General features: G+C 39.4%; 1 protein-coding gene across 1 annotated transcript in view; it reads left to right on the forward strand.

Annotated features, from left to right (window-relative positions):
• KCNJ16 (potassium inwardly rectifying channel subfamily J member 16) overlaps window positions 1–20,188 on the forward strand; it is a 151,711-nt gene that overhangs the window by 17,365 nt on the left and 114,158 nt on the right. Inside the window, exon 3 of the mRNA XM_059906470.1 lies at window positions 615–786. The gene's annotated coding sequence lies outside the window, so the exon portion shown is untranslated. The remainder of the gene's footprint in view (window positions 1–614; window positions 787–20,188) is intronic.

The raw sequence follows: 20,188 nt of genomic DNA on the forward strand, positions 1-20,188 counted from the left end.
TTGGAATTCAGTCGAACTGTGTTTTCTTCTTTAAAAAAAGGAGGGGGGGGATTGAATTTCAACCCAAGCGATTTCTGGAAAGAGTCACACATGCAAGGCAGCGCTAGTACTCTGGAGGTCCCGCCATATTGGGACAGGTCCTAATTGGCGGAAAGAAAGGGAAAGATTCATAATGAATATAATAACAGGGCGAGATGGAACAAAAAGGACTCCTTTCTCTTTTCCTTCTAATCAAGGGCCCTGATAAAAGACACACAGACACATAGCAAGAGCCTTCCAAGGTTGAATCACATTTATTTCCAAACCTGCTGTCATTTAAAATGTAGGTTCAGAAAAATAAGCAACCAACAATCAAACAAAATCCTCTCATCTTGGGCCAAATTCTGAGCTGAACTAAAACAGGATATTTTCTAGAAGCCTATTAAATGTTTGGCCAACATGAAACAATCCTTTATTTGTTATAAAATGATTCTTAAGCTCCCACAGCTTCAATGATACTGACAGGTTTAAGTAAAGAGACCAGCATGGGGGAGAGCGTCCCATGACAGCTCTTCACATTGACTCATGGGAAATGCAGGGTGGGACCACTTTAATCATCATTTATATTATTACAGGTGCCCACTTTGATGACTCGTTGCGCTACTGCCTTTGATCTCCACTATAGAAAATGCTCTGCTCCATCTCAGAAGGGATTGCCGTGTGCCCCATTAGCTGGCCTTTGGATCAAACCAGCAACAGACCTCACAGCTAGAATTCCACCGTTGGCCATTCACAAAGAGATAAATTGTAAGTCCTTTCCATCACTTCCAAATATTTCTTTCAACAGAGAACAATTAAAAAAAAATCTGTTAGCTAATTTTGCCATCTCCTTTGGTTACTAATAAGGTTTAGAGTTTGGGCCTTAATCATAAAGTGTTTTGCCAAAGCCTTTCCCCCCCCCACCCTAGCTATTGAAGGAATTAATTAAGCCTGGGTAGACCTTGTAAAAGATGTTTTTAATGTTGGTTTTATGCCTTTGCTGCTGATGATAATAACACTCCTATCTGCAATTCATAACCTGATTTTAGATAAGGGTGCTGCTACTGAGCCGTGATCGTAGGCGGCCTTTTAATCCTTTTTCCGTGAGATTTTTTTTCTACTAGCGTGTATTGGGGCCAGTAACATATGCATTTTTTTTTTTTTTTTTTAATTTTTGGCTGTGTTGGGTCTTCGTTTCTGTGCGAGGGCTTTCTCTAGTTGCGGCAAGTGGGGGCCACTCTTCATCGCGGTGCACGGGCCTCTCACTATCGCGGCCTCTCTTGTTGCGGAGCGCAGGCTCAGTAGTTGTGGCTCGCGGGCCTAGTTGCTCCGCGGCATGTGGGATCTTCCCAGACCAGGGCTTGAACCTGTGTCCCCTGCATTGGTAGGCAGATTCTCAACCACTGCGCCACCAGGGAAGCCCCTTACATATGCATTTTTGAGGTAAAGGAAAGGTGTTTTGCCATCATAGGAGACAAAATAAATATAACTGGCCCTTGGAAGGGTAGAAAGTGTGGCTCATTTGCCACTATGTTTTAATTATCTAAGACTAAATTAAGGAAGGCAACGTGGTGGAGTGGAGTAACCTGGGATTTGTCGTCAAGGTCCTGAGACCAAAGCCACAATGTGTCATCTACTAGTTGGTTATCCTTGGGTAAGTCCGTTCAGACCTCGCAGATTTAGCGTCCTATCTCTTATCTGAGACTAATCGCAACAGCTTATCTTAATGAACTGTTGATTTAGTACTTATGAGACTAGTTTGTAAATGGTAAATCCCACACAGATGTTGACTAAAATAATGACTGAGCCACAAGACCCAAGTTGTAGGGAGTTTGGGAGAGTATTCTAAGGAGTTATTGAATAACACAATACAGAAAAATGAAATACCTATTTGTATTTGTTTTCTATGACTGCATAACAAATGACCACAAGCTCTGTGGCTGAGAGCAGTGCACATTTATTATCCCACAGGCTCTGTGGGGCAGGAATCTGGGCTTGGCTTAGCGGGGGTGTCTGGAAAGCTGCAGTCGAGGTGTTGGTCAGAGCCGGGTCCTCATCTGGAGGCTTGACCGGGGTGGATCTGCTACCAAACCCAGTGCGCTGGCAGGATCATCTCTGTGGTTGTAGAACCCAGGTTCTTTGCTTCTTGCCGGCTGTTTGCTAGGGCTGCCCTCAGCTCCAGGAGATTGCCACGGTTCTTTGTCATGTGGCCCTCTCCTCAGGCCTTCTCACAACAGCTTCTTCCTTGGAAGCCATCAAAAGAGAAAGTCTTCTGCCTGAGACTGCTGGCAGGGCAGTTTTATATAAAGTAATATAATCATGGCAGTGACATCATCACCTTTGCACGTAACTGTTTAACATCATCACAGGAGAGACAGCGTCGTCTGCAGTTTCTGTGGATCGAAGCAGGTTACAGTTACCGCCGCACTCCATAGGAGCGGATTTCACAAAGGCGTGAACACTCGAAAGCAAGGGTCATGAGGCTGCCTTAGAGTCTGTCCACCACACCATTCATTATCAGGTCTCTAGATGTTAAATGTACACATCAGAGCATTTGTTCAATTTGTAGACTACGGAATTTAGGCGTCAACCTTCCTACCTTTTCAACAGACCTGACAACAAAAACTAGCAAATAGGCATACAGGAATAGAATATGTCACATTCCTGCAAAGTAGAAAATACACAGAATATTCTACTTAGCCAAACCTGGGTATCCGACCTCGCTTTTCTCCTCTAAAACAAGATGAAGATCATCTTAACGTCAATGAAGTTAGGTCGTTACAATGAGGGTTGCCACTGGGACCAGTGATGGTGTGATTTCCCTCCTGCAGTCATTCTCCATCACCATTCACCTCGCTCCAGGCGCTGGGAGGTTGACCATTGTGGATTCTATCAAGCCCTTTGAGTGCCCGTTGAGTTCAGCCAACGGGAGGCCGCAGCAGGACTGAGGAGGGAAGAAGAGCCAGGTCCCTTGCTCGATCATTTATTCCCCTCCCTGTAGGATCTGCTTGGGCTGCCTGGGCCTCTCTGAGAGCTCCGTCCCCACCCCCAGGTCATCCTCACGTGGCGCAGTCTCTACAGGACCCTCCCATCAGGATTCAGGAACTGCTCTCTTCCCTCATCCACTTAGGCACAGATAACAATTTGGATGTCCCTAGCCCTGGGGTGCTGCCTTGATTGTGTGTACTTGTGTGTATGTGATTTCTCTGAATGCTCCCCACAGCTTTGCTAATAATTCCTGTATTAAATCTTCCTCAAATTACCATAAATTGAGCATGCCATTTTTTTTTTCTTGCAGGACTCTGGCAGATATATCACTCAAAGAATTTAAGTTTTATAAACACAGGGGTTTGTGCATAAAGGGTAATCAAAAAATTGTTGAATGAATGAGAAAAAAACTCTTTGCCAGTGAGTGTAGTCTTTTTCCCATTCAATAATTCAATAGGTCTTGAGGGGCTTCCTCTTCCTTGTGGAGTTCTAATGAGGAGAGTCAATGTGATGGTTCATATTTCCTGGAAAATCTTCCTAAAGGCTCGAGATGATAAATATTGCTTATTCCAGAAGAGATAAGGGTGTTGATTTTTTCAAACTTTCTCCTTTACTCTTATCCAGGACAGAGCTATGGGGGGAAAAAGGCAAGATGCGTATGTTTACAACAGACTCTCAGTGCTGATATCTGTGTTGAAGGATGTCATGATCCACAGTGGTCTTTGGTGGAAGAAGCAACAGTGCAGTAGCAAAGGTTGTAATATTAGAGAATTGTTATAGCATGTTAAAAAAGGACAAAATAAATGAGAATATTGGATAAAGCTAAAATGTTAAAAAAAAATAGGCATGCTATAAAGAAAGTCTAGGTAAAAATATGTGAGGTGGTAGAATAAACACTTGAGGACGTGTGAAATGTTTGATTTTTAAAGATAATTAAAAGGGAATTTGGCTGGATATTCAATATTGTCTTGTATGGATGAAAACTGGGTAACTGTGAGGGATTAAATCAATAATTTTGAAGTCTTGTTTATAGGACTATTTCATCACGTTCTGCTGTTAATATTTGCTCAGTAGTCTCTGATCAATGAGATCTCACTGAGATTTCTCAAACATTTGTTTTAATCACACAGATATGCGTTATCATAGCTGCAAATAGGAACTAAGCAGCGGCCAGATTTCTGGGCTTTGTCTACATTCTTTTCTCATATGAGTTTTGACGTTACAGACACAAGATATCCTGGATGGACAGAGGGCTTTGGAGTATGAAACCCGTTTCTAGACATAGAGTCATTTTGTTTGTTTGTTTGCCAGCTCAAGGGCCCCTTTTCTCTCAGTCTAATTCCTGTACTGCTATAAAAGTCGGACACAGCATGTCAAGGCTAAACATATGCTCCTCTATAGACATGCAGTCTGACTTTCAAAAGAGTAAGGGCCTGGCTCTGGGACTCTTCGCAGACACATCCTTAGTTTTTAAGCTGTATTCTGTGCACTCAGCTTTATGTACTCTTCTAGGAAGGCGTGTTTATAGGGAATCCATAGCTTACCTATACCGGAACTCGGTTAGTTACTCAAAAATAGTAAACGTGTACATCCTGTTCTATGAACGTCTTCAGAGAACTTTTACTGATTTTTCTTTTCTATTTTTGAAATCCTGGTTGGAAAGCTCTGGTAGCGATCGTGGCAGAGGTACACTTGATGTAGTTCTAGGACCAGAGTCTAGAGACCTGTGATCCAGTCCCAGCTCTGCCACGATTTGACTGTGGAAAACGGAGCACTTCCTCTCTCTGAGCTTTATTGTCATCTTGTGAAAAGTAATCATACAAGAGCAATAGGTTCGCCTGCAGAATAGCCATGATGCATAGAGTTTAAGATTCTCTAATGTGTACTCTGATTTTAACTTGCTCAGAAGACACTGAAGTCTAAGCTTGTTTTCATGAAACTTCTTTTTTTTCTTCATTTTATTGAAGTATAGCTGATTTACAATGTTGTGTTAATTTCTGCTGTACAGCAAAGTGACTCAGTTATATATAGATATAGATATATATATACATATATATGTATTCTTTTTCATATTCTTTTCCATTACGGTTTGTCACAGGATAGTGAATACAGTTCCCTGTGCTATACAGTAGGACCCTGTTGTTCATCCATCCTATCTGTACTAATTTTCATCTGCTAATCCCACACTCCCACTCCTTCCCTCCCCTTCCCTCCCCTCCCCTCCCCTTCCCTCCCCTCCCCTTCCCCACCTCTCCCCTCCCCTTCCCTCCCCTCCCCTTCCCTTCCTTCCCCTCCTCTCCCCTCCCCTTCCCTTCCCCCTATGAAACTTCTGAATTAACCCATTCAAAATATTTATTGAACATTTGCTCAGTTCAGAGAGTTAGATGGGGTAATAATAAGCAGAAGAAAGTAGCATAGTTATTGAGCCTTTTTTTTTTTAATGTTCACTCTCTGAACGTGGTCACTGCTTTTAAGGAACTGATGATCTATTAAAGAGAAAGGCCATGTTTGCACATAAACCTGATGCTTGCCAGGGGGTGAAAAGAGAGGCTGGGACCAGCATCCAAAGACATAAAAAAAGGTCACTGTGCGTCTAGGAACCATGGTAAGAAATACAATAGTAGCGAATGTGTGATTATTTACTGTGAGCCAGAACCTGGGCCAAGTACTTCTCACAGGTGAAAACAAAGTTATTACCTGGGTACCATTATATGCTCCATTCTGTGTTAGAAAGGGGTATCACAGAGAAGTGAGGTGATTTCCCAAGGCCACAGAACTAGACGGTGCTGGAATCAGGGTGCTAGTTGAGGCTTCTGTCTGCAATAATACCACTCCTTTTCAGGTCTAATCAAGATGCTTCATGTAGTCCAATGAAAGTGAAATTATTTTCAACAAGTGACATCAGAGAAGTCTTTATAATATTCTATCTTTTGGGTCTTTTCAATGTTTCTCAAAGTTTGTTTTTTTTTTTAATCCCAAGACCATCTGTCTGATAATCACTTGGGTGAACTTATTAAAAATATAGACTCCTGGGCCCTATCCTAGACCTATTAAATCACAATTCTGAGACTGGATGAGGAAATCCAAATTTTTAACAATCTCTTTGGTTTATTCTGATGTACACTAATGTTAACAAATTCTAAGGGAAAGATTAGATTTCAATACGTGAAAAAGTTAAACAGTTCTAGGTAGAGAGGATATGAACAAAAATGTGGCATCCAAAGATAAGCCATTCTGGGGGTTTGAAAGCAAACATTTAGCAGGCATGTAGGGTGTATATAAGGAAATAGCAAGATACAAGTGTAGGTCTTGAAAAAGTACAAGTCAGTCTGCTTTGAGCTTTGAGTAAAGTTCCTAGGGCAATGGACTTTATTGGGCAATCAAATAGAGACATATGGGGGATTTTTTGAATAGAAAAATAGCCTATTAAAGTAGAATTTTAGGCAAGTTAGTCAGGTGGCCATTAGGATGGGTGTGGATAGATTGGCAAAGACCTTACGTAAGTGGGGCTCTTAAATGTCTGAATGGATGATAATTGATGATATTGAGTACTCAGAAAGGAAGGGGGTAAAGTAAAATACATTTTGGGGAAAAAAAAATCACAGTGTAAAGGTATTTCCTGGGTTAGGTGTTGTGAGAGAAGTCTGAAAAATAGGAGCTTGGATATCTGGGTGCCAGGAATGATGGAGCCGCGTGAACAGGAGGAGGAGAGTGGGGGGCAACCACGGGTTTGATGGCAGGTGGTGCAGAGTCCACTTTGACACACATTCGTGGTGCCAGCCAAACACAGATCTTCATGTCCAGTCGGCAGTTCGTAATTCGAGACAGAATTAAAGGAAAATGTCAGCACTTGAGGCGTAGATTTAGATGTGCTGTGCGTGACTGAGAGAAGGAGAACCTTGAAAGCGAGAAGTAAATGACAACGCGTAGAAGATTAGAGAAACACAGGACAGCACCTGGGGAATCCTGTCACTGCTACTGTGGAGAAGAGATTGAGGAGGAAAAGATGCACTTTTCTGTCGTCAAGAAGAGTTCGACAAAAATATAGTCTGAGGTTAACCTTAGGTACATTCTCTTCTTAAACAGGGCTGCGAGAAATACACACAAATGTCTCAAAATATTACCAGTCGCCCCTGCTACGAACGTGCATTTCCAGAGAACTTACAGTTAAAATTCAGATCCAGTAATTTACTGCTCTGGTGACCATGAACACAGAAATGGATTTTATCCCTCTTAACAATCACAATAATAAATTAAGTAGCATTTGAAAGCACCAAGAGAGGAAAGCACACGTCAGATCAAAACTGTTTTATTCCCAGAGTGCACTCTTGCCTTAAAGCAAGGGTGCCTAAAGCAACCCATCGCTGCTGGAGATGCGCTCCCTCTGAATCAGCTACAACTTGGGACCAACTGTGAAACATTCGAAAGGAAAGTCTCATCTTTCTGAGTCATGAGATTCTTCCTCTGAAAATACCTTATCATCAAGAGCTTTAAAATTTATTTTCAAGTCCAACCTGGAAGCAGAACCAGTAAGACAAGTCGATATCAAAAGCAAAAGGGAAACCACATTGATAAAAACGTCGGAGCCGCCAAGTTCAGAGGGTCCAGCTTTTGGAGAGGATTCAGGGAGGTCTTTTCCATCAGAACCAGTTTCCCCTTCTTCTTCATTTCCCTTTCATGGACTCTGCCTCTGGGCACGTGAAAGTGTCCTTCCATGCAGTGGGGAGTTAGTTTATTTGTGCATGGGGGTGAGGCAGCCTTTGATAAATATAAAACCCCATCATTATCTCATTTTGGTGTATTCTGAGATTTTCCTAAACAGATGTCATGGAAAATTCATTGAGAAAGAACATAACTTGTTACAAAAGTAACCCACAGATTTTATCTTTCTCTTTTCCCTTAAAAGTTCAAAGCTGGGAGGAAACGACTTAATTGAGATAGGCCTTAAAGAAAAAGAACCTAAAGGTAATTCATGTGTCATTGACTCAGCAGTATTAAGTGAATGGTGTCCGGTGGAAATTTAAGTGCTCTCAATGACCTGTGATCCTGTTTGGCACTTCAAACGTGTTCCATTCTCTTACAGTCTTCAACCCTTCTCATTTTGAATATTGCTACTCTTCCTATATTAAGAAGATGCCACCATAAACAGAAAGACAACTTTGAGTTTACTTTTCTAAATAATAGACTGGTTTTCCCATGAACTATTGAGAGGCCTTCCTCACGCCTCCGATAACAGAAAGAATGCATTTGCAAAGAGCAGAGTGGGTTCAGGGATAGTCCAAAGGACAAAGAGATGATACTTGACCATGTGAGAATCAAATCCTTGACTTTGATCGTTAGTTAAGTGCTATTTGAACTTGTCACTAAAATGGAGAAGTATTTCTAAAGGCCTGTATCCTGGACTCTAGTTTAGGGTAAAACTGGAACCATTATTATGGAGTTACAACTAGTCATTTGAGACATGTCTTTAAGATACGCTTTCTCTCAGAATCCAAGCCTGGATGACCGTGCAAGGTATCTGAGAATCAGCAAAATCATTTTTCTTCACAACTATCTAAAGAAATACCCTTACCCGTCTCTGACTATTAGATGGGTTAAAATAAAAAAACCTGCACACAAACAAAAAATGATACAATATCAAGGGATGGGGAAGATGTGGAGCGATAGGAACATTCATACTTTGCTGATGGAAATACAAAATGATGCAGTCACTTTGGGCAGTAATTTGACAGTTTCTTTTAAAGTTTAACATACATTTACCATATGACCCAGCAATTTTAATCCTTGATGTTTACCCAAGAAACATCAAAATTGGGGTTTACAGAAAAACCTATACACGAATGGTCTTCGCAGTTTTTTCATAATCGCCAAAACCTGGATGCAATCCAGATGTTTTCCATTCAGTGATTGGATAAACAAACTGGGTTACGTCCACACAATTCAATTGATGTGCTAATCAACAAGGATGAATCTCAAATATATCTTGTTATGTGAAAGAAGCCAGACCCAAAAGGCTGCATACATACTCTATGATTCAATTTCTAAGACATTCTAAAAAAGGCCAAGTTATAAGGAGGAAGAACAGATCAATGGTTGCCTGGGGATTATGAGTGGATCAGTTGACTGCAAAGGGCCAGTGTGAGGGAATTTGGGGACATGCTAATCAAATGAGCATCAAATCTCATAGAACTATGTACCACAGAGAGTGACTTCTACTGTATGCAAATTAAAAAAAAAATATATATATATATATACACACACAAATACTACAAGCTTATTCCACAGCATATCTTTTTCAAACTAGAATTGAAATTCAGTAAAAGAGCTTCAGCTTACGTGTACCCCAAAGAGAAGATGCTAAAAAGAGTAGAGAAACACTGGGTTTGCTTCTTCGTCAAAAATACCAGTCTGAGATAAAGTACTTTGGGGGGATTTTCTGTGTGATCACACTGGTGTCTGGCTCTCCTACCTGTGGCACATGGCTTATGTACCTCCAATTGCTTTCTTAGTCTGATTCTGTGATAATCAATGAATCATAGATCTCGGGAGAGAAAGGGTCATATTTCACCTAATTAATTCGGCAAATACTTCTTCAGCGTCTGTCATATTCCTAACACTCCTCCAGGGAATGGAGATTCATCAGCTTAAATGGATAGACTTCATCCTCTACCAGGCAACCCTGAATTTGGTATTTGTAGTATTCGGTAGTCAAAAATCTTCACCTTCAACTTGTTTATTTTCCGGTTACTGCAAACTTCCTAATTCAGCCGAGCTTCAACTAGTAATTAAAGTCGATTTGAGTGGGATAGGGAGGGTGGGAGGGAGACGCAAGAGGGAGGAGATATGGGGATATATGTATATGTATAGCTGATTCACTTCGCTATAAAGCAGAAACTAACGCACCATTGTAAAGCAATTATACTCCAATAAAGATGTTTAAAAAAAAAAAAAAGTCGATTTGAAAAGCACAAAAAGGTAACATCAAAAGAAAAAAAACACCAGTATCAATTTGGGGGCCTCAGTCACTTCCGATACTATTTTTCTGATTCGTAACTCAAAAGAACTTACGTCCTTTGCAAGTTGAGATTCTAGAAACTAATTGGCATTTTCACTTTCATTTTTAATTTCATAAAAGTATAGGCAACCCACACTAATTTGTTTATTTGAAAGTAACACATAGAAATTAGAAGTGCTGCTTGTGAGATCCTGGGACACTAGGTGAGAACATTCTGTCTCTCAGGAAGGATCCATGTGTATGTGACATCAGTTATTTAACTAGACAAAAATCTTCTGGATGTGCTAGAGTCAGGAGCTCTCTAGAACTTTGAGAAAGGAACTGTATGTAGTAACAAGAAGCAATCTTTCCATCCAAAATGAGAGTGTGTCCAGGAATTGATAAAACGACAAGGGGATTTATTAATTTCCTCTGGCTGCTGTAACACATTACCACCAACTCCGTGACAATACGAATTCATCATATTATAGTTCTGGAGGTCAAAGTCTGAAGTGGATTCCACTGGGTTAAAATCGAGGGGCTGGCAGGGTTGCATTTTTTGTTTGTTTTTCTGGAGGCTATAGGCGAAAACCTGTTTTCTTACCTTTTTAGCTTCTAGAGGCTACCCACATTCCTCCTTCCATTTTCAAAGCTGGCAGTGGCTGGTCAAGTCTTTCTCATGTCCTGTCACTCTGATGCTGACGCTTTTGCTTCTTCTTCCATATTTAAGGACATTGTGATGATAACCAGCACACCGGGATAACCTGGGATAATCAGCAGATGGGTAACCTTAATTCCATCCGCTGTCTTTATTCTCCTTTTCCACGTAATGTAATGGATTTACCAATTTACCAGAGATAAATTTACCTCTGGATGCATGTTGACTGGCTTCATGAGGATCTTTTGTTTTATTTAACACTGCAGGAGGTATGATAAGATGCTTCCTGTGCAGATCATCTTTCAAAGAAGTAAACAAGCCAATAGACAGAGGAATAGAGACAGCCTACAGCTAGTGATCTATCCCCTCGTCCTTCCCAGGCAGCTCATCCTAAGTAGCATTACTACCAAAACAAAATCATTGGCCTCCAGTGCCATTTTGTTCTCATTTAAGGCCATGTTAATGTGTCTGTTCACATCTGGAACCACTGCAGGCAGACCTTGGAGAAGCTGCCCGTTCAGTTCCAGATCACTGCATGAATGTTGCAGTGAAGTGAGTCATACAGATTTTTTGGTTTCCCAGTGCATGTAAAAGGCATACTTACACTATACTGTAGTCTGTGAAGTGTGGAAGAGCATTAGGTCTGAAAAACAGTGTACATACCTTAATTAAAAAATACTTTATTGCTAATTATCATCTGAGCCTTTAGCAAGTCCTAGTAGTAACATTAAAGTTGACCACTCGCTGATCACTATAACAAATATAATAATAATGAAAAAGTTTGAAATACTGCACAAGTACCAAAATGTGATACAGAGACACGACGTGGGCAAATGCTGTTGGGAAAATGGCGCCAATAGACTTGCTCGACGCAGGGTTGCCACAAACCTTCAATTTGTAAAAAAATACAGTCTCTGCGATGTGCAATAAAGCAGAGCACAATAAAACGAGGTAGTACTGTATTTCTTTGTGTTGACACTGATAAACTTGTCTTTCTAATACCTTTCCTGCAAGAATTTGAAGAACCTCTAAGTCTAGGATAAAACATGGTTTTGCAGGGCTTATGTGTTTCACCCATGAAGAGGATTTCCTCATTTGGGGTAACTTTGACCAGATTTAGCTTTTTCTTTAATCTTTCTTTTTCTAAATAGTGATTTCGATCAACACAGATGAGAACCATGAGCCTCTCACTGTTTTACTTTGCTGTAAGGAATTCACAAAAAAATGAATGTTTTGTAATAAAATCCGAATTACTTAAGTTTAGTGTGGATTTCTTAGCCAATTACTAGTTTCTTTCATCCTAAGGGAGACCACTTGAGAACCTTAAAACTATGTTGGATTCTTTTAATTCTGTGACTAGAAATTTTTAACAAAGAGTAAGTTCATGCTTTAAAGAAGATGAAAAATGTTTATAAAATTAACTCAAGGTTTTTTTAGACATCAGTTTGGGTTTTCCTCATCTCTGACCTCATACATATTTTTATGTGCTAAGTGTACATGGATCTGAAACATACAGACTGAAACAAATATTCACTGTTTAACAAAGAAGGAAGGGGCTTGGTAAAATGAGATGACTTAGAATGGAAGAGACGGGTCAGGACCACCAGATTGGGAGCATGTGTTTTGAAGTCTGACAGATATATGTTTGAATGCTGGTTTTATCAGGGCAGATACTCTAATTTAACCACCCAAAATCTGTTTTTATCCTTCGTCTATGGAAATAAAACCCCCATACATAATGCCAGTTTTTATCTAGGCTCACGCACATCTAAAACTACTACCTTTCCCACTCCTGGGCATATATCTGGGTAAAACCATAATTTGAAAAGCTACATGCACTCCAATGTTTACTGCAGCACTATTTACAATAGCCAAGACATGGAAGCAACCTAGGAGTCCATCAGCAGAGGAGTGGATAAAGAAGTGTGGAGTATTACTCAGCCACAAAAAAAAGTGATTGAAATAGTGCCATTTGCAGTAACATGGATGGACCTAGAGATTGTCATACTAAGTGAAGTTAAGTCAGACAGAGAAAGACATATATGATATCACTGATATTGTGGAATATAAAAAAAAGCTGATACAAATGAACTTACTTACAAAACAGAAACAGACTCACAGGCTTCGAAAACAAAATTATGGTTACCAAAGGGGAAAGGTGGGGGGAGGGATGAATTAGGAGTTTGGGATTAACATATACACACTACTACTAGATATAAAATAGCTAATCAACAAGGACCTACTGTACAGCACAGGAAACTCTGCTCAATACTCTTTAATAAGCCATATGGGAAAAGAACCTGAAAAAGAATGGATATATGTATAACTGATTCACTTTGCTGTACACCTGAAACTAACTCAACATTGTAAATCAACTATACTCCAATATAAAATAAAAATTAAATTAAAAAAAAATAAAAACACTACCTTTCCAAGATTTCCTTGCAGTTAATGTGTCCCAATTAAGTAAGTTCCAACCAGTGGTATATATAAGTGAAAACTGTGGTATAACTTCCTGGAAGGAAGAACCATGTACTTTTTCTTTTTTTCCTTCCTTCCAGGGCTGGAACGATCATCTTGGACCAAGATGTAGAAAATGGTAATATAGCCAGGTTGAAGGGTCTTGAGTCCCTGAGGATAGTTTAAACCACTGTTACATTTTCTGTTAGTCTTGGCCAAACCTAATCTAATTCAGTCACTTCTTTGAAACTAATATCTTAAAGGGTTGCTGGGAGAATTAAATGAGATAATATATTTAAATCGTGGAGCACAATGGCTCGTCTGTAGAAGGTAAAATAAATGTGAATTCCCGTCTCCTTTCCAGGATAGCTAAAGTTCTAAAGACTTTCATCCATGAAAATATCTCAAGTTTGATCTTCAAAGTTAATGGCAAAGGAACATTTTTGACTATGAGATAGAGATGCCTCTATAAGGACAATAAAAGAATTTGTGGGTTTTTTTTTTTTTTTTTTTTTTTTTGGCCACACCACAAGGCTTGCAGGATCTCAGTTCCCCAACTAGGGATTGAACCTGGGCCACAGCATTGAAAGCCCAGAATTCTAACCACTAGGCAACCAAGAAACTCCCAAGGATTTGTGTTTCTTAATTCATTCTTATATATTAACTTATTCAACATGTTTTGAGTACTGATTAAGCCCAGGCCTGTATTCAGGATTGTCATTGTAAGTAAGACTTAGGCTTTGCCAGTGGTAGGCTCAGATTCTATCAGAAAGGAGAGGCAGAGAAGCGGCCATTAAGATACAGTGATAAGTACCACAGTTAGAAATATTCACAAAAATACTATGGGAATAGAGAAAAAAGTGGCTCAGTCTGTCTAAGGAAGCTAGGAAGATTCTATGAAGGAGAAATTTCAACAGGGAACTAAAAGACAAATTGATATTTGATAGTGAGGGAAGGAAAGGTTTTAAAACATAGGGAGCCACATATCAGGGCATGAAACAGTGTATTTAGTGGATAACGGAGTAGTTTTGCAAGGCTGGAGTGTTAGGCATGAAGGTTTATGAAAAAGGACTGAATAGTAGGTTAGCATCAGATTATGACCAAAAAAATTTAAAAAATAGGTCTAATGGCAGAGTGGAGGACGTATTATAAAGCTGTAAGTGTGGAAGACATGGCCTCAAAAGACCATTTAGGGCACATTTTCTAGGTTTGATAAAAACAAAAAACAAACTATTTCAGCAGAAACTGGAAGGTGAAAATATTTCATAAAACATTGGAAGATAAAATCACCATTACTTACGGCTCTTTGGATGTGGTGATAAAGGCAGAATATTCAGTATAAGTCTAGAGATCTCTCGAGCTTTAGATTAGCTCTGTGATAGAGTGCCTTTAAACAAAAAAGAGGCATATGTGGAAGAGGCTGTTATTCAGCTCTACTAGGATAAGGTGAATCTTATTTGTCCATGTGATGTCTGGGTGGAAACAGTTAATTGGCAATTGGCTAAATGAATCCGGAGTTCAGAGCTAATCATTCCTGAGTCGTATGGGTGGTTGTCACCATCTGGGGAAAGAGTGACATCTAGTAAGAACTGTGAACTTTCAGCAGAAGTGCTTGAAACAAGGCAAAAAAGCTGAAGACAGAAGCCCAGGGAATACTTGAAGAGAGAAGTCAGCAAGACATGCCACCATTTAGCTCAGAAATTGAAGAAGATAAAAAAATTGTTAAAGTTAAATTATTAAATAGAATGCTTCACATATTCAGAGGAATACAGAAAGTTATATCACACACCTCTGCACTTGCCACTGAGATTTAACAACTGTTCTTCTAAAGGTTTTGGTTTTGGTTCTTAACATTTAGGTCTATGATCTATCTTGAGTTTTTTTTTTTTTTTTTTCCATATCATATGAGGGAAGTCCTGGGGTTCTTTCTCTCTCACCCCTCCTCCCGTCCTCCCTCCCCCTCTCTCCCTTCCTTCCTTCCTTCCTTCCTTTCCTTCCTCCCTCCCTCCCTCCTTCCTTCCTTTTCTTCCTCCTTTCCTTCCTTCTTCCTTCCTTTCCTTCCTTCTTCCATCCCTTCCTTCCTTCCTTTTCTTCCTCCTTCCTTCCTTTCCTTCCTTCTTCCTTCTTTCCTCCTTCCTTCCTTTCCTTCCTTCCTTCTTCCTTCCTCCTTCCTTCCTTCCTTTCCTTTCTTCTTCCTTCCCTTCCTCCTTCCTTCTTCCTTCCTTCCTTTCCTTCCTCCTTCCTTCCTTCCTCCTTCCTTCCTTCGTTCGTTCCTTCCTTCTTCCTTCCTTCCTTTCCTTCCTTCCTCCCTCCCTCCCTCCTTCCTTCCTTCCTCCTTCCTCCCTTCCTCCCTCCCTCCCACTCTCCCTCCCTCCCTCTTTCCCTCCCCCTTTCTTTCTTCCTTTCTCTCTTTCTCTCTCTCTTTCTCTTTCCATAGATAGCTGCTTGTTGGGGAAAACCTTTTCCTCCAACCTTGCTTCTGTTGTAGAAAATCAAGCAACAGTATATATCAACCTACTTTTGGACCCTCTTCTGTTCTGTTGATCTGTGTGTCTATCCTTTATGCCAGTACCACATTGTCTGAATTATTGTAGCTTTATAGTAGACTTAAAATCAGGAAATTTAAATGTTTGAATTTCCTTTTTAAGATTTTTTCTATTCTACTTTGTCTTCACGACCATATAAATTTTAGAATCAGTTTTTCAGTTTCTCAGAAAGCCTCCCTGGATCTATACTGGAATAGTTGAAATCTGTGGATCAGTTGGGTAGAAAGTTTACATGTTAACAATATTGAATCTTCTGATACATGAGCGTGGAATAGTTAGCTATAGTATTCAGAATTGATCAGTAAATGCCTTGAGCCTAGGGATTTCTTTATGGGAGTATTTTTGGTTAGGAACTCAAGTTTTTAATAGATATTTAGTTAACTAGAGGTTTATTAATTTTATTACGTTTTTCAAAGAACCAACTTTTGGCTTTGCCGATTTTCTTTCTTTTTTTCTGCTTCATTGAATTTCATCCTTATATTTATTATTTCCTTTCTTCTACTTACCTTGTGTTATATTTTCCCGTTTTTCTAAATTCTTAAGTTGGAAGCTCGATGATTGATTTTCAACATTTTAATGTTTAGACATTGATTTAAACTATTACAATTTTAAACATTGATTTTAAATATTTAAAGGTATACATTTCCTCCTAAGCACTGCTTTAGCTGCATCTCTCAATCTTTGATATGTTTTCCTTACCATTCAGTTCAAGATATTTTCTAATTTCCCTTCTTATTTTTCATTTGATCTGTGTACTATTTAGGTTGTTGATTAATTACAAAAATATTTTAATTTTCTAGACATCTACATATTTTATTGTTATTGCTTTCCATTTGGTTTAATGGTAGTCTCAAAACAGGCAGTGTATGATTTTAAACCTTTGAAAGTTATTAAAAACCTGTTTTATTATCCTGCATATGATGTTTGGTCCATGTGGTCCAGCATATAGTTTATCTTGGTAAACATTTCATGTGGGCTTGAAAAGATTTTTGTGCAGTTGTTGGATGCAAAGGGAAATCACAAAGGATAACTGGAATATCATGAACAGCTTTATGCCAAAAAATTTGACCATTTAGATGAAATGGGACAACTTCCTTGAAAGACACAAACCACCAAAACTAACATAAGATGTGATAGAAAAATCTGTATAGATGCAGACAGTTCTTTATATATTCTTGATATAGTGGTTTTCTTTCAGGTAAATTAATTGTAAATGTTTTCTGCTGGGCTGTGGTTTGCCTTTTCATTTTCTTACTGGTGTTGTCAGAAGAGATGTTTTAATTTTGATGATGTCCAATGTATCAATTACTTTTTTTTTCATGGGTAGTACATCCTGTCTTGTCTACTCTAAGGTGGAGAATATGTCCTCCTATGTGTCTTTCTAGATTTAACTCTTACATTATTTTATAACTTTATACTTTATTTTTCTTGAATTAATTTTTGCATATAGAGCGACAAGTCCCAGCTACTTTGTACAATGGAAAATGCCCTCAGGAGAACATGCTGTATAAATAGGGGTCTCACCCAGTGTGGTTCCCTTCCTTCAAAGATCCAATGTCCCCAACTTTCTGCTCTTTTTCATCACTCTGCAGTGCCTTCAAAGTTGCTTTTACACTTTACTTGATTGTAATTGTTATCTGCAGGAATATTAGTATATTCTACTACTGGGCTCAGAACTCCTTTAATCTCCTTTTTAACCAGATATCAGACTGTAATTTTAAAATGTGAAGATTCATCTGTTTCAGAAATTCTGGAAAATTTTCAGCTACTCTCTCTTTAAATATTTCATTTATTCTCTATTCTCCCCATTTTTCTCCTTTTGTAATTCCTAGTAGCCATTTTTATACTTTCTTATTCTATCCTTCTTATTTCTCTTGATGTCTTATATTCTGAATTTCCCTTTCTCTTTGTGCTGCATTCTGGATAATGTCCTCAGATCTGTCTTCCAGATTACTAATTCTCATTTCAACAGCAGCTTAATTTTGTCCAATGATCTTTTTTCTTTCTTTGATTACATTTTTTAATTCTGGTCTCCCCCCCTTCTATAAATCAGCCTAGCTTTTTTTTCTCATGTTTCCATTGTTCATTTTATATTCTTCATTATTTGACACCTACCTATGTTATATCTTTTGACATCATTCTGTTACTTCAAGTCTTGTATGCTCATCCTCTTGTTTGCTGACCTCATGAAATGGTTTTTTGTGTGTGTGAGCTGCAACATTCATGATCTCAAGAAGATGTGGCAACAGTCCTCAGCAGAGGTTGATCATTTTCTCAGTGAAAATGTGTGTGTTTAGTTTGCTCTGCAATTTGTTTCTAGGATTTCAAGGGCTAGTGACCTGCTTTTACACTGATTTCTCACCTTGGGGTATACAAGCACCATGTGGGTTGCATAAACTTCGCTCCACACCAGTGGTGTTGGTCTGAGACTCTTAACTTCCAATAGGATGCTTTATTTTGTCCTCCCATTAAGAAGAGCTCAGGCAGAGATATACATTCTCATTGCCACACACACAAGCTGATGAACGGACTTAGCTAGCCCACCCCGTATAGAAGATTTAAATCTAGCCCAGACCTAGCCGGATGTAAGGCTTAATTGTAAATCTCAATCTAATGCAAGGTCAATGCAACCTCTCCTGTTCATCTGCATGAGTTAAAATACCAGTCCCAGTCTCCACGGCCTAGCTGTTCTGTTAGTTTCTGGGGTCCCTCTGGTAAGCGTTTGCAAGCTTCTCTCTCTAGCTGGAGTTGCCTCTCTATTTCTGGAACCTGGGAACTTCCCTTCCTTTCATTTGGATTCATTTGGATTCAGCTGTATCATTAATCAAATATTTCTGTGGTAGCGAGGAGAGAGTCCCTCACTACCTGAGAACTTAAAGTTGCCGTTAGAGTTTATTATTCTAGAAGGAATGTAGAGGGTGCATTTCATTTATATGTTTATCCTTTATAGTACTTAGCTCAGGGCTCTAAAAGTCCATTAGTGCTTAATAAAAATAGGCAGAATGAATTTTAAAATGAATCGAAGGAGAGAACTTTAAATAGTAAAAGCTAAAAGAAAGAAGGCTTTAGTCTTGTAAAAGATGAATTCTCTCTCCCCATCTCAAATGTTTGTAAGAGTGAGGTGGGGACAGGGCCTGGCAGAGGTTATTACCTTCCGTACTGATGTATCAGTGGTCGCGATGCACTGCTTCATTTCCAAAAAACAGTCCCCTGCTGGTTGCTGTCTACAGAAATTCTGCCAACATCCTGGCGGTTGCTGGTTTGTAGTTTTATGGGTTTCCAGAGGATCAAACACTGTATTATTATGTTTGGCTACTAACTCGGGTCGGCAGTTCAAAAGGAGAAAAGAAGGGGAATAAAGTAGCTAGGAGGGGAAATGGGGATCGTACGTAAGCTGGTGTATTTAAGACAATGAGTTGGATTTACTGAGCATGAAGCAGTCTTTACTGAATCTCAGTTAATTTCATTTCAACAGAATATGATTGTATAGGTTCAAAGCTCTGTTTTCGAAGAACTGAAGATATGGCAATTATGTACCAGTTTTAATTTGGACTAAGGAATAAATAAATAGGTTGCTTGCTCCATGTGTATCCTTTTACAAAGTGTTGAAATGGAATGTTTTTTATCAACAATGACAGAAACAAATAGATTATTAAACATACCCCGAAGCCCAAATCCCTCTTCCTTCAAAATAGATTTATTTACCTAAATATAATTTGTAGGAATATTGATATGAAATATATAAGTATAATATTTGGCATTTAAAAATAACATTCAGTAATTATGGAGGGGCTTCCCTGGCGGTGCAGCAGTTAAGAATCCACCTGCCAGTGCACGGGACACCGGTTCGAGCCCTGGTCCAGGAAGATCCCACATGCCGCGGAGCAACTAAGCCCGTGCGCCACAACTACTGAGCCTGCGCTCTAGAGCCCGTGCACCACAACTACTGAGCCCGCGTGCCACAACTACTGAAGCCTGCACGCCTAGAGCCTGTGCTCCGCAACAAGAGCAGCCACCGCAATGAGAAGCCCGCGCACCGCAACGAAGAGTAGCCCCCGCTCGCCGCAAGTAGAGAAAGCCCACGTGCAGCAACTAAGACCGAACACAACCAAAAATAGATAAATAAAATAAATTTATAAAAAAATAATAATTATGGAGTGACTGAAATACATAAACTATTTTAAGATCTGAGACAATGTGTATATTTTCTCAGAAAGTGAGGTTCAAATTATTAATGTAAGAAACTCTGGGCCTTGACCATGTCATTACTGAAATCTGCATCCCCAGCACTTTCTTTAGTCTCAGAAAAGAATTAGCATATGTGTAACACTTGTAACAAGTGTAACATCCTCTTATAGGGCCAAAAAAAAAAATCTTGTCTGACTTTGCCTTAGATCCGAATGGGACTGGGAGAGGGACGGGTAAAACTATTTTGTTTGCCGTTTTGTTTAACATAAGACACACTGTTTATTCCCATATCGGTTGCTTCTCTTTCCTGCTCCTTTCTCAAAATAATTGTTGAGT

This window comes from Balaenoptera ricei, chromosome 20, assembly GCF_028023285.1.
Source record: "Balaenoptera ricei isolate mBalRic1 chromosome 20, mBalRic1.hap2, whole genome shotgun sequence".
NCBI classification, from domain to species: domain Eukaryota; kingdom Metazoa; phylum Chordata; class Mammalia; order Artiodactyla; family Balaenopteridae; genus Balaenoptera; species Balaenoptera ricei.